Consider the following 13,805-nt stretch of genomic DNA (forward strand, 5'->3'; position numbering starts at 1 on the left):
GGCTTATCGTAAACGATCGTAAATTTCCAACCGAAACAGTATTTTTCTCTCACACAAACCAGTCAGCAGTACTTTTTCATGAACCAGCAACGATACGAACCATCCAACCGAACAGGCCGATGGTCGATTGTAGCATTAGCCGTAGAGTGTGTATGGGCTTCTTTTGGCCCGTTACAAACACGGGCCGAGGAGACCTGGTTCGAGACGCCATCGTCGGTAAATTAGAGCCCGTTGCATCATCCCGAAACTACAGATCGATGCTGGCATACGATGCTTTGTGCAGTATGACTTTTTTTTTCACAACGCTGCTAGTGGCATGAACTATTTCAACTTGTTCTTTGTGCAACTCCATCTTACTATATGAATCCTGCCTCCAAAAGCTAGCCAGGCAGCGTGCCACGTCGTGTGTTTTTTCCGGCCGTTCGATCGGCCGCGCGGACGGCCCAGATCGGGCGAGCCATGGTCATTTTACAAACAAAACCTTAAACTTTAGTTAAATCAACATGTAGTCCAGGCCTCCTCTCTGGGTTTTTTTTAAAAAAAAAAACCTCGAACTTTACTGAAATCAACACTCAGTCCAGGCTGGCCTGTCTCCCGCTCGGGCCTGACCTCAATCCGTCCTCCCGTGCCGTGCTCCCCCATTCCCGAATTCCGGCGCTCCTCCTCCCGTAGTCCCATGCTGCGCCGCCGCAGCTCCCGTCCCCGCCGAGTGCTGCCCCCGTCCTAGCCTCCGCTCAGGCCACGCTGCCAAGCGCCGCCTTAACGGGAGGCCCGACGCACCTCTTCCCACAGGCCCGCGCCGCACTTCCGCCACGGCCACCACTCCCGCCCTCGCCCTCGTTGCAACCCCCACCCAGGCCACGCTACCGAGTGCCATTGCTGCCACCGCCGAAGCGGCGTCGCCGTTCGACGCCTGCGCCCCCGTCGAGGCCGCGCCACCACCGCCGCTGCTCGCCACGAGGGGCGCCGCACCTGCCCAGATGGCACAAGCTGTCTGCACCGGCAAAGGGCGGCGCGACAGAGCAATGGGACCTGGTGCGGACGATCCGAGTGGGCTCGGCCAGCAGCTACAGGATTACAGGAGGTCCAACTGCAACAGCAACTCTCCTCGCCCTCGGGCAGCTGCGAGTGTGCCAGCAGCGTACGGGCATAGCACACCTTGTGTCCCCGCGACCTGTTCGACGAAATGTTGCGTTGCGTCTACACGGACCAACGAGCAAACAATCAACCCCTGTGAAAGTATACGTACATCACATACGTCTCTGGCAGTTTTGCTGGATTATGTAATCGAAACGAGATACCAATAGTGCAACAAATGACTCACCAGGTAACTTGCCCAATTATCTGCTTTTTAATTTGGCATCAATCGGTTAGCTTCCTTCGAAATAAACCGATGTTGACTTAAATATTACTCATGTTCAGCATCATTATTAATTTTGTCTTCTTATTACAAGTGCTTGTGCAAGCACTCAATGAAGCGATAGGCTGAACTCCAGAGTAATTTTTGGGGTTGTTACAACTGCAGATTTGCACCATTGTTATATTAGCCGTTTTACTGCTTGGTTGTAGCGCCAGGGCCAATGGCGCCATCGCTTCAGTTCACGCTCTAGCAGGAGAACGAGATATGGCTGGCGCGCGTCAAGAGGAGCTGGAAGTGGCGACCGGCGCAATTGCACCGTACTTTCCACCACTAGCACCATGTCCTGGCGCTTGGCCACCTCGCACGTCAGCCTGTGCCCTCCACGTGCTCTGCCGCCCGCTCCTCCTCCCGCCTTCCGCTGTTCCGCACCGCTGTGACCGCAAGGACACACCCTGTCTGTTTGCGTTGCCCCCAGCAGGCTAGCTCCTTTTGCCTAGCTGCGGCCAAGCAGGGCCTCGGAGCTGTGGTGCGGTGTGACACTGAAAGAAGCCCGGGGATAACAACCACTCGAGGGACACCCGCATGGTGTTGGATGAAATTGCTGTCCACAACACTGTGGCCTATCTGCAGCTTCACCATCCTGAACGAAGATGGTACCCATCAGATCAAGCCGTGCTCGGTATCCCTGCCGCCAGTGTGTGGCCGAAACAGTTTTGCCTATCTAACTTGCTTTATGTTATTGTAGTGTTGTACTGTTTTAGATGTGTCATGCGTGGGAGTCAAAAGCTTATGAGTCATTTGCTATCTTTGAGGATACATGGAACTAGCCCCTTGGCTCTGGAACTAAAATAAGATTACAATCTGCGAGATGAGGCCAAAAAGTACTTGTAAGAGGATAAGCTAAAGCTATCACCATATTCATATGTCTTTTATTTGTGTTAATTGGCTTCTGCTACAAATATACAATGGTCACCAAGATTGTTGTAGCTGTTATCTATTTTTCACCTTGAAGTCCAACCGTGTTATCTAAAATTGGCATCTTTTATTAGACCTGGACATGACACCAACAGTGCTAACATGGAAATTGTAATCAGATCTTTTTAGAAGTCACGTGGTCATTTGTTTTGTTTTTACAAGAAATAGCAGATTGCTTAGCAACTGTCCCTGGCAATACTATTGGGATAATTTTCGTGTAATTGTGTGAGAGCAAGTGACACATGTACTTGTTTTTCCTGTCCACTACTTGGGCTGGACACATTGGCCTCGTTCGGCTTACCCAGAAACCGGCTTGTTTTTTTAGCCGGAACAGTGTTTTTTCTCTCACAACAATTCAGCCAGAACAGTGTTTTTCAGCCAGTTTCAGCCAAGTTTCAGCAAACCGAACAGGGCCATTATAATGAAACACATCTATGTAGAAATATATCTGTTATTTTGTGCATCTCTTGTTACAAGCGTTTAATTTGAATTCTCTTTTATGCAGGATTTAGTGAAGAAGTACTCTGAAATCATCAACTCAACCAAGGAGCTTGATGTTGACAACCCCAGAAACTACAAAGGAGGAAGACAAAGAAGAAGGTGAAGAAAAAGAGAAAAAGCCCAAGACGAAGACAACAAAGGGCATCATGAGAAATGCTTCAACAACAAAGCAGTCTCAAGACCATCAAGAAGAAGCTGATCCACAAAGTAGATCCTGATGAGTATAACAACAAAGATAAGACCAGTAATGGGTTTGCTGGTGGGCAACAAAAATGTTAGCAGTTGGGTCTGAATCCAAGTCCGCACTAAATTGTCTTATGAGTGCTCTAATGGAAGTCATATGGAGTCAGATTGTACTCCTTTGCATGAAACACTAGACAAGGGCATGGAGATCTGAATGGGCAAGATTATTCTTAGATCCACAACTCCAAACCATTAACTAATAGATATCCACAGACCTTCAAGAATAGGATTCTCTTTTGAAGACCTAGACAGTACTTGTTCATGTTAATAATATGTGGCATTCAAGAGCTTCCCATCTTTGAACAAGACCTGACATTTCAGATTGCTACATCTTGACTTGTTTATTTTAAGAAAATTTAAAATAAAACATTCTGGTACTTAAAGTCTTAAACATGTTAGAAATTGTCATAACTTCTAAATTAATTATAGTACTTTCTTTAATGCAACTTGTATGTTTTTGTCTGATTAATTTTATAGATAACTTAGTTTTGATGTACACTTCTAGCTTCACAGATACTATAATGCTGCTAAGAAATATGAATGTTCTTACAGGAGTGAAGTATCACTGGTAATGCCAACTTCATGAGACATTAAATTATCTTCTTCAGCTGCCTACATTTTCTGACCAACATTGTTATTATAGATAATTGAAAATCCTTAGATAATTCAAAATTGAGAGCATAGATGATCTTGATTTCAGTGTTAGATGTACTGTCTTTACTACTGGCTTTTAAATCTGAAAGTACTTGTAAACTCCGGCATTCTGCTAATTGAATGTGAAGTATGTTAATTCTGTACCAAAGCAATTTATTTGATTCCATTCCATCTCACCATAGTTGCACTATTTGTCATTGAGATGTGAGACTATCTCCAACACCGAGAGGCAAACCCAAAATGCGTCCCCAACAGTGCTTTGCCTATCCGAAAACACCATCCAACAGCCGACCCAAACCAGTCACCCATTTTGCCTACCGAAGCAATCGATACGCAAAAAAGCATCGCCTCTCTCCTCGCTATGCAAATCGTCCGTGCTCGCTCGCGTCCGAGGTGGCCCGCTCCCGCACCGTTGGGGAAGAAGGAGAGGGAGATCCGCCGGGCGCGAGTTCCGCCGAGCCGCGGGCGTGGACGCGAGCTCCGTCGGGGAAGAAGAAGGAGAGGGAAAGGGGCCGGATCCGGGCGCGGACGCGAGCTCGGTCGGGCCGCGGGGGCGAGCTCCGTCGGGCGCGAGCTCCGCCGGGGAAGAAGAAGGAGAGGGAGGGGGGCCGGATCCGGGTGCGGGCGCGAGCTCGGCCGGGGGAGGAGGCCCCGTCCCCGCGCCGCGCTCCTGGGCGCGAGATTTGCCGGCGTCGGGGACAGCCCGCGCGGCCGCGGGGTTGGACGGGGTGCTCTGGGCGGCGCCCGCGCTGCCGGCGTCGGGAAGGCACGGGTGGTGGCAGCCGTCCTTGCCGGGGTCATCGTCAGAGGCCAGGAGGCAATGCAGCTGCAGGCTAGAGGTGATGGCGAGCGCCCCGCACGCCGCCCTGCACTCCTGGTCCTCCTTCCGAGGAGTTCGACCTCTTCGGCTCTGGATCGGGACGTTGAGGATGAGGAAAAGAAGCGTGGGCGTCCGGTGGTGTGTGGGCGTGGATTTGGGTCTGTCTGTTGAAGCGGAGATATCTAGGTCGTGACTTTTTTTACTGTAGATGACATATAATAGCGAATGGGTATCGTATTTGGGTCCCCTTCGTTGGAGTCAGCCTGAGAGGTTGCAGTGGCAGGATAGCAGCTCCATAACGGCCACCAGTTGCTAGATCAAATGACAAAAAAAAAAGGAAAAAAAAACTAGGCTGGCAAAATCAAGCAGGGCGCGGCAAAGCCGCGCCGAGTTTTCTAGTGGATTTACTGAAATTGATGCTCAAACATAGAAATTCTTGATTTAGAATTTAAAGCGGACAGAGTATACAGCATCAGCCCATAACAAAACTCCAGCTCCATGAACATTCACACCATTCCGATTACTGCTTGCCATCTGTACAATGTGATCCTACGGGCCAGAGTGCGGTGTTTTTTTTTTTAGATAATAGAATTAAGGTTCCGGTTTTAGCCCTCTTGAGAGAAGAGATATCAGTCCACACTTATTATAAAATAAAAGAACGTCTTGTACGCCTAGAAGTTTCAAGCTTAAGAAATGATTCAAAAAATAGAGGGCCATCCATTTGAGTTGAAGAATTGCAGTGCCCTCCAATCTAGTAGACACCTACCTGCGTCATAGCCTCCATTTTGTCCTTAGTGCGCTGAGGCCAGTGTGAGGTGTATCTGATCCATTTAGGGCAGTCCCGATGGAAGAAACTGATGCGGTTTTCATAGCACAAGAAATCATCTATAGAAACTACCTTCCACAGTGGAGGTGTCTTTGTGTAATAATTATTTTATCTTTCTCTCTCCCAACGCTATCTTCTTTCTCCAATGGGAGTGTGGCGATTTTTTTAATTTTAACCTTTTTTTAATATAATTTTAAATCAAACACTGTCGGATTTTTTAAAAAAAACTTACACTTTTGGCCGCGCCTATTTTCGTGGCGCGGCCAAAAGCCTGTGCCGCGCCATGCATGGTGGCGCGGCAGAGGGCTGACGTGGCGGCGACCCGGTCCGCTGACCGCTAACGGGGCAGGGCTCTGCCGCGCCACCGATCTTGGCGCGGCACTGCCACACCCTGATCCATGGCGCAGCAGGGCCAAATAAATATAGCGCGCGAGCCCCCCGCCCGCACGCACCCTTGCCCGCCCGCGCACGCCGCCAGCCAGCTGCCGCGCTACGCCGCCGCCCAGCGCACGCCTCCAGCGCCCGCACGCGGCCGTGCCAGCCCACGCCGCGCCCGCCCGCGCCCTCGCCGGCCACTCCCGCCAGCCGCGGCCACCCGCGCCTCGCAGTACCCTCACCGGCCGCGCCACGAACGCCGGTGCGTCAAGGCCACCCGCTCCTAAGATACCTCTGTCTTGATTTAAAGTTATTTTGATTATTATTGTATTAGGATAATTAGTTTGTGATTTACGTAGGTAGTTTTTAGATTTTAGGGATTTATTATTTAGTTTGTGATTATTATTGTTTTAGGATATTTAGTTTGTGATTGATTAGGTATTTATTATTTAGTTTGTAGTTAGTTATTTAGTTAGGGATTGTAGCGAGCCGGTCGAGGGATCGTAATTCATTCGAACGTTTCGATCGTGGGTTAATGCTACCGTGGCCGTAACGCTGAGCGTAACTCGCTCCCTCACTTCTTGGTTGGTGTTTATTTTACGATCTCTAGCCCCTATCCACGTCCATAGCACATGACCATCGGGCTTTACCTCTTTTGCTCGCTTGTTTATCCTAGCCTTGTGCCGATATATACATGTGCTTTCATATTGTATTACAAGTAGTTCAAATTTTGCAATGCTACATAATGTTAATTTCAATTTTGTTAATTTGAATACTCTAAAGTTTTGTTTATCAATTTGTAACAGGATGGCCCCTCCCACGCAGCACCCGTTGTACCCCATTCTTGAGGTGGAGTACGACGACCAGCACCGAGCACACATCTTGAGCGACAACGACGCAGAGGTGGCCTTGCCTCCTTTGAGGCCCCGCACGCACACCAGGGCGTATCAGTGGGACGAGCGTTACGTGCCATACATACGGCGTGCTGGCTTCCTCGAGCTTGTCCGTGTTGTGAATCACGGTCTTCCGCCCCTTGACCCAGCACTACTTACTGTAGCTGTAGACAGGTGCGAGTGCATTCTTTGTACGTAAACTTTCTTCTAACAAATTTGAGACTACTAACAGTCGTTCTATTCTTATAACAGGTGGAGGCCTGAGACCCACACGTTCCACCTACCTTGTGGCGAGATGACCTTGACGTTGCAGGACGTGAATGCTATTTTAGGCCTTCGGTTGGGGGGACTTTCAGTGACAGGGATAGTTGACAATGATCACTGGAGGGAGCTGGTGGCTCAGTTTATTGACTTTCTTCCACCGGACGATGAGGCCTCCAAGAAAAATAAGTGAGAAATTCAAGCCTATTTAATACTTGCATTGCTTTACAGCTGGCATCGGGTCTCATTTTCTTTGACCAATTACAGGAAAAGTTTCGGTGTTTCGTCGTCCTGGATCACGGAGCGCTTTGAGTACTTGGACCCACAAGCTGAGGAGGCTCAGATCGACAGGTTCACTCGAGTGTGGCTTTGGCACTTTCTTGGTGCTTTGCTCTTCCCAGATGCCTCGGGCAACACCATCAGCTGGATGTTCCTTGACATACTTCGCCAGCCGTGGGAGAACATAGCGGGGTACAGCTGGGGCAGCGCAGTCCTGGCATGGACGTATCGACAACTATGCGTTGCCTGCCGTCGCACCTCAGAACATGCGAACCTTGGCGGTTGCTCCTACCTACTCCAGGTTTGGTGTTGGGAACGATTTCCCGTTGGGAGGCCCCTTAATAATGGTTTACCGGTAAGTACTTCGGTTCATTATATTATTCCAGGCAGTTAGATATGATGAGATTTTTTTTGCTAATTCAATATCGTGTTTAATGCAGCTATGGAATGGACATGATACACTCCCTACAGCTCTGTATATCTGGATGGAAGTACAGTTAGTTAGAGGGAATGCATGGCGCAAGTACAGGGAGTACACGGACGGTCTCGATGTCCTGACACAACACTAGGTTATGCTCTTTTTACTATCATACCTGTGTCCTCTTCGATGTACACTATATCACAGCCTAACTCAATTACGAAATTTCAGGTGCATTGGTGTCCTTGGGATTCTCCGGAGCTCCAGGACTATCTCAGTCCTGTCACTAGGGACGAGTCATACGAGTATCGCTGCGACGTCCCTCTTATTTTCTTCCATGTGGTCGAGATTCACTTGCCCATCCGGGTCTGCAGATAGTTTGGAAGAATGACATGCTGCCCACCACCGCTTTACTCCACCAACCAAGAATTACACGGGTGTGTTATCGATTAATAACAATGCTACAATTCAGAGGTGTGTTTGGTACAACTAACATCGTTTTGTTGCAGGTTTGACCGCAGGAAGAGGTACAAGACCAAGGATTGGCGCGTGACACACAGCTCGTACATCTATTTGTGGCAGACCAGGGTACCACATGCGGTCCTTGCGGGTCCTCCACACGACCAGCACACCTTCGACGAGTACCTGCGGTGGCTTCACAGGTCTACGAGGACACATATCAAGCCCCCGTACACTGACATGGCGATTGACGAGGACTCGGAGGAAGATGTCATTGAAGATGTCTACGACGTTACCACTAGGGAGGACACACAGCTACAGAGAACCCCGCTTCAAAGATACGTGGTAAGATACTTGAATGGTACAATTTGTTATCCTTTTGGTATTAAGTATGTGTATTAAAACTGTCCAACCGCGATTTTCTACCCAGGCGACACAATTGTCAAGGCTGTCCAACGAAGCAGCGTTCCGGCTTTACGAGTGTAGAGGGCAGGGGCCAGGCGTTCTCGCGGCTTTTGTGGAGGTAAACATAAACTTGTCCGTTTTGAAAATATTTCTTTAGTGCATATGTGTTTGGGTAATGAACTAACTTTAACGTCTATTTATGCAGAAGGTGAAGAAGAGCTGCAGGAAGCTAGCTCAGAAGTTGAGCTGCATAGACACCCCTTATGAGGAACCGCCACTCCCCGCGCGGTCGGGTGGCACGTCTTCAGCCTTTTTGAGGATACCAGCCGGCTCTTGTTAGGCGATGACGTAGGGTGCCACTTCCGCGGTGCGTACACCACCACATCTTAGCGCTGGGAAGGACCCTGCAACCGAGGACGAGGAGGACGACGATGACGACGACGACGAACCCCCGGGCTTCCGCGGACAGCACGGCCAGTGGGATGAATGGCCGTAGGACAAGATCGGCATGTCTCAGCTAGGTGGTGCCCTGCTTGGCACCCAAGGAGCCTCATAGGTACTAACAAAGATAGTTTGTTTCAGTATGTAGGCTCCATGAACTAACAATCATAAAGAATTATAAGTAATCGTGCGTATCATATACCTGCAGGGTACGAGCCGTACGCACCGTCAACGCGACCATACCGACGTTGGCTACACTCACAATGTGTTGCCAACAAATCCGAAGAGATAGAGGTGTCCGAGGGATCCTTACACTCCTGGGTCTTAGTTTGTTTAGGTCAAATAAATATTGACATCCGAAACTTGCGGGGTTATTTGGTTATTTTATGTCAAACTTATGTCAAAACAATGAATATGTTATGTGGCAGCTTGTCAACTTGCTTCTTATTCGTTTCGTTGAGTCGTGGCAGCACTGCCGACGAGATTAAGTGCCCTGCAGTCCCGGCGTATCTGGACACCGGTGGCAATTTTTCGTAATTGATTAGTTAAAATGGTGCATAACCGTATTATGAAAGACGAAAAACTAATCATTGGCTTATCAAATTCTCTATTCGGCCGTGAAAAAACTCAACAATATACTGGCGCGACGCGTTTTGATTCTACCATCCAGGTAGCCCGGGCCGGCGGCGGGCGCAGCGGCCAGGTGGTGGTGCTGCTCGTGCGGTATGTTTGGTCCAGCCGCGCCACTCAACACGGCGCGGCACTGCCGCGTCATGATGGGTGGTGCGGCAGGACCGGCCACGTCAGCGGCCCCCCGACCGCCCCACGCCATGTCAGCCCTCTGCCGCACCACCATGCATGGCGCGGCACAGGCATTTGACCGCGCCAGGGCAATAGGCGCGGCCAAAAGTGTTAATTTTAAAAAAAATCGTTAGTGTTAGATTTAAAATTATATTAAAAAAAGGGTTAAAATTAAAAAAAATTCGAGTGTGGCACGAGCCCCTAGAAACTAGTGGTTTCTGCCCAATGGCGATTTCATGGTTTCTTGGTGCATTGAGTCAAGAGAAGACCTGATTTCTTCATGAGGAAACCATTTGTATGATTTTTGCTCTCTTTCTTCATTAATTACGTTGTCATGCTAGCATTTTGCCAACGTGGCAAGTCATTTAATGAGGAAAGAAATCATCATCAATACATCATTTAGGTAGAGGACCTTTCGAAACATCTTTTCATATTAATTTATGAAAAATTAATGTGACATCTAGAACATGCAAATTTCTTAATTCCATACGGGGTGGGTGGAGATTCCACTAAGGTAGAATACAAGGACACTCCAACTAACTTTTTGAATTTTTGCATAATCAAAGCGAAATCATTGTTTTGCACTATTCTTCTTTGGTACTCCTCTGTTCTAAAATAGAAGTCATTCTCGTTTTCGAGAAGTCAGCTTTTTCTAACTTTGATCAATTATATATAAAAGAATATTAATATTTATAATACATAATTAGTATCATTAGACAGGTCGTTGAATATACTATCATAATAAATTTATTTAGAGACATAAATGTTGCACGTATTTTCTACAAAATTAGTCAAAATTAAATTTTTTTTGATCTGCACGTATTCCATAACGGCATCTATTCTAAGACGGATGGAGTACACTAAGACTCTGGCGATATTCTCGTCTTCTTTTGCCCCTAGCGTACCGGTGCTTTAAAGACCTAGTGAGTAGTTTATATATAGCTCTACTTTTTCATGGACGAGGACGACACCAACCATTTTTCTCGGCGGCGAGTGGTTAACGTTAGCACACTAAAGCAACCTTTACACCACCACCTAATTATTCTTATAACAGCATAACACTACTAGAAAACAGACCTTTCACCCACTTCGATTTAGCCTTTAGTCTCGATATTTTTTGCGTTCGGGACTAAAGGACTTTTAGTCCCGGTTCGTAATACCAACTGGGATTAAAAGTCATCTAACACCAACCGGGACTAAAGGGTGACCTTTTAGTCCCGGTTGGTGTCTTCAACCGGGACTAAAGGTCTTTTACCCGGGACTAAAGGTCTCCCACGAGTCTATTCAAAAGGAGAGCACACATAACTCTATCACAAGTGGTGTGCAGTTGAGTTGGTAATGTACCTACGCGCGAGGAGAGAGGTGTTGGGTTCGAATCTCACGTAGAGCAAGCGAGGCCTCGAGGATTTTCTTTATTTTTTTCTTCCATGGATGACCTTTAGTCCCGGTTCCCAGACCCGGGACTAACCTTTAGTCCCGAGAATTTAGTCCCGGTTGGGAAAACCGGGACTAAAGGGTCTTCCCAACCGGGACTAAAACCCGTTTCTCTAGTAGTGTAATAAGCATTGCTTGATGCACGATTAGTGTGAGTGCGCACTGACTTGGATAAACGAGTGCCAACAATGGTTGTCAAGATCATACATTGTCCTTATATCTAGTATATTATTAATTAATAGGAGTAGTTAGCATATCACAGCATGGTAGCCGGTAACAATAATATATTCCTCATTTGATGACATTTCTAAGCTCCAAAAGCCATTACATTAATAATGGCTTCAGCATGTACTTAAGAATATTCTTGGTGCAGTGTATCACGATGTTATATTATTCAATAATACGGTGTCACTACAATATCATTCAATAAAGGTCTTGATCGAAATGCCCCAAATGTCTCTCAGGTACTCATTCCATCTCCATACAAATCAACTTAGGCCCCGGCACGGCTCCATTTTACTAGTGAAGCCGTTTTGGTAGAGCTGGAGCCATTTTGGTAAATTGTTTGGCAACATAGCTCCACATATAAAGTTCCCTAAGACACGCTCTCACAAAATGCCATGCAGGATGAGGTGAAGCAGGGTAAGCACGTTTAAGGGGCTTCCTAGATGAAGCGTTTTGTTTTACCCTATTTGGCACAAAATGGCTCTAAACGGCACCTGAATCCGGTGGAGAAGCTCTGCCAAACGGGGCCTTATAGTGTTGTCTTCAGTCAAAGTGTTGACACTCAAAATTGGCCAAAGTGTATAATGGACTCCACCATTATATTTCTATCGTCGAAACGGTCAGAAAACATATTTAGATCACCTCATTTGGATCTTGGACGAAGAAAACAGCTTTTTAGAGCTGGCCTAGCCGAAACTGGCCAGACCGTTCCAAAACAGGCCAGCCGGTTTTCTCAACTTTCTCAAATGCAAGAATAGGTTGTACCATCGTGTTCCTCTCATCGAGCTGATCGAAAAATATATATATGGATAGCCTCATTTGAAGTCCGGATGAATTAATTGCAATTTTTGGAATGTTTCCAACACTGGATGTGCAGTAAAACCAGCTGGTTTTGGGACCGGCCAGGCATATTTGGGAACCGGTCAGGCCGGTTTGCCTGGCAATGTGACTTCCTAGTTCCTGTGAAAACTGGCCAAACCAGTTTGGGACCTGGCCAGACCAGTTTTCCTATCCTATTTCGATCCGATTAGTTTTCAAATCGGTTTTAGATCTATTTTTGATGTGAGAAACTTGTGGATTACTATATAGACTTGTTTTTTACTAGGATAAGACCACCCCCTGTATATAAATGAGAGGATCACAGCCGATTCAGGGACAATCCAACACCCAGTCGTTAAAAGACAACACATACCCTCTCTCTTTGCCCTAATCTCTTTCAACCCCGTGATGTTCATTGCTTGATCCGACGACCAAGGACGGCGCCCTAGGCTTGCTGGCCGACCTAGGGAAACCCGGCGACATCCTTGCCCCGACGGAGTCCCTCTCGAACAAGATAGCTTCGATGGTTCCTTTGATAGTTTGCTCGGAAACTAGCTATTCTTCGTCACGCAAGCACAATTGGCTATCCTTTGGTGGTTTGCTCATAAACCTCTCCGTTCTTCACCACGTAAGTGCGATCCTTGCTGCGTGTTCTTAGGTCCATGGCAACCCGGGCGATCTAGCCCTAGCTGGTGTGTGATCCAATTGGGCGTCAACACAATTTTTTTTATGTTTGAACAAAATCTACACTATAAGGGCACACAAATATTTTTGACACCGAATAAACATATTATGAAAATGTATTCCATGGTGTCTAATGATACTAAACAAGTGTCATAAATATTGATACTCTTTTCTATAAAGTCAGTCAAAATTAAAAAGTTTGACTTAAGTTGATTTATTTGAGTATGTTGTGTCATATTATCTTTGCTAGGTCACTCACAACAGTTGATAGTCCCAGCTGTAATACTGAATATTGCATTGATTTTCCCTCCTTGTATCCATGTTCATTTGTGCTGAAATTTAGCTTACGCTGATTTGTTGTGAGAGGAAAACATTGTTCGTTGGCTGAAAAGTAGTTCAAGCGTCTGTACATGGATTAGCATAAGATTGAGGTGCCGTTTGGTTCACAAACAGCAACTCTAACGTAAAGGCAATGGATGAACGCGGGTAATGGGAATGGAATGGCAGGCCGCCATCCAAATCATTACTGGGATCCTTTGCCGCCTAAAATTGAGGGGGAACAGGATTATGAAGGCGCGGCATGTGGCTCCGTGACATCGGGTCAAACAAAAAGTAACGAAAGTAGTTAGCGCTGTGAACACCTCCCGCTGTAAAACGAGCTAACCAAACAGCACCTGAGTGCGATCAAGGCCGTCTCACTCGTATAATTGTAAACATCAACTAGGCGACACATCTGCAGCGGACATCGGCTGGTGTGAATTTCAGCCGGAATTTACTGTTTATGACTGTTTAATTAATCTCTTCAAATTCCTCTAGATTCCTCTAAATTCCTCCGAGTGAACAGAGCCTATCGAAGTAACGCACGCTACTAGTATTTTTTTTTGAAAAAGGCAGCATTATATTATTTTAACATATCGTTACAAAGGAGGGCC

Source organism: Miscanthus floridulus, chromosome 10, assembly GCF_019320115.1.
Source record: "Miscanthus floridulus cultivar M001 chromosome 10, ASM1932011v1, whole genome shotgun sequence".
Taxonomy (NCBI): domain Eukaryota; kingdom Viridiplantae; phylum Streptophyta; class Magnoliopsida; order Poales; family Poaceae; genus Miscanthus; species Miscanthus floridulus.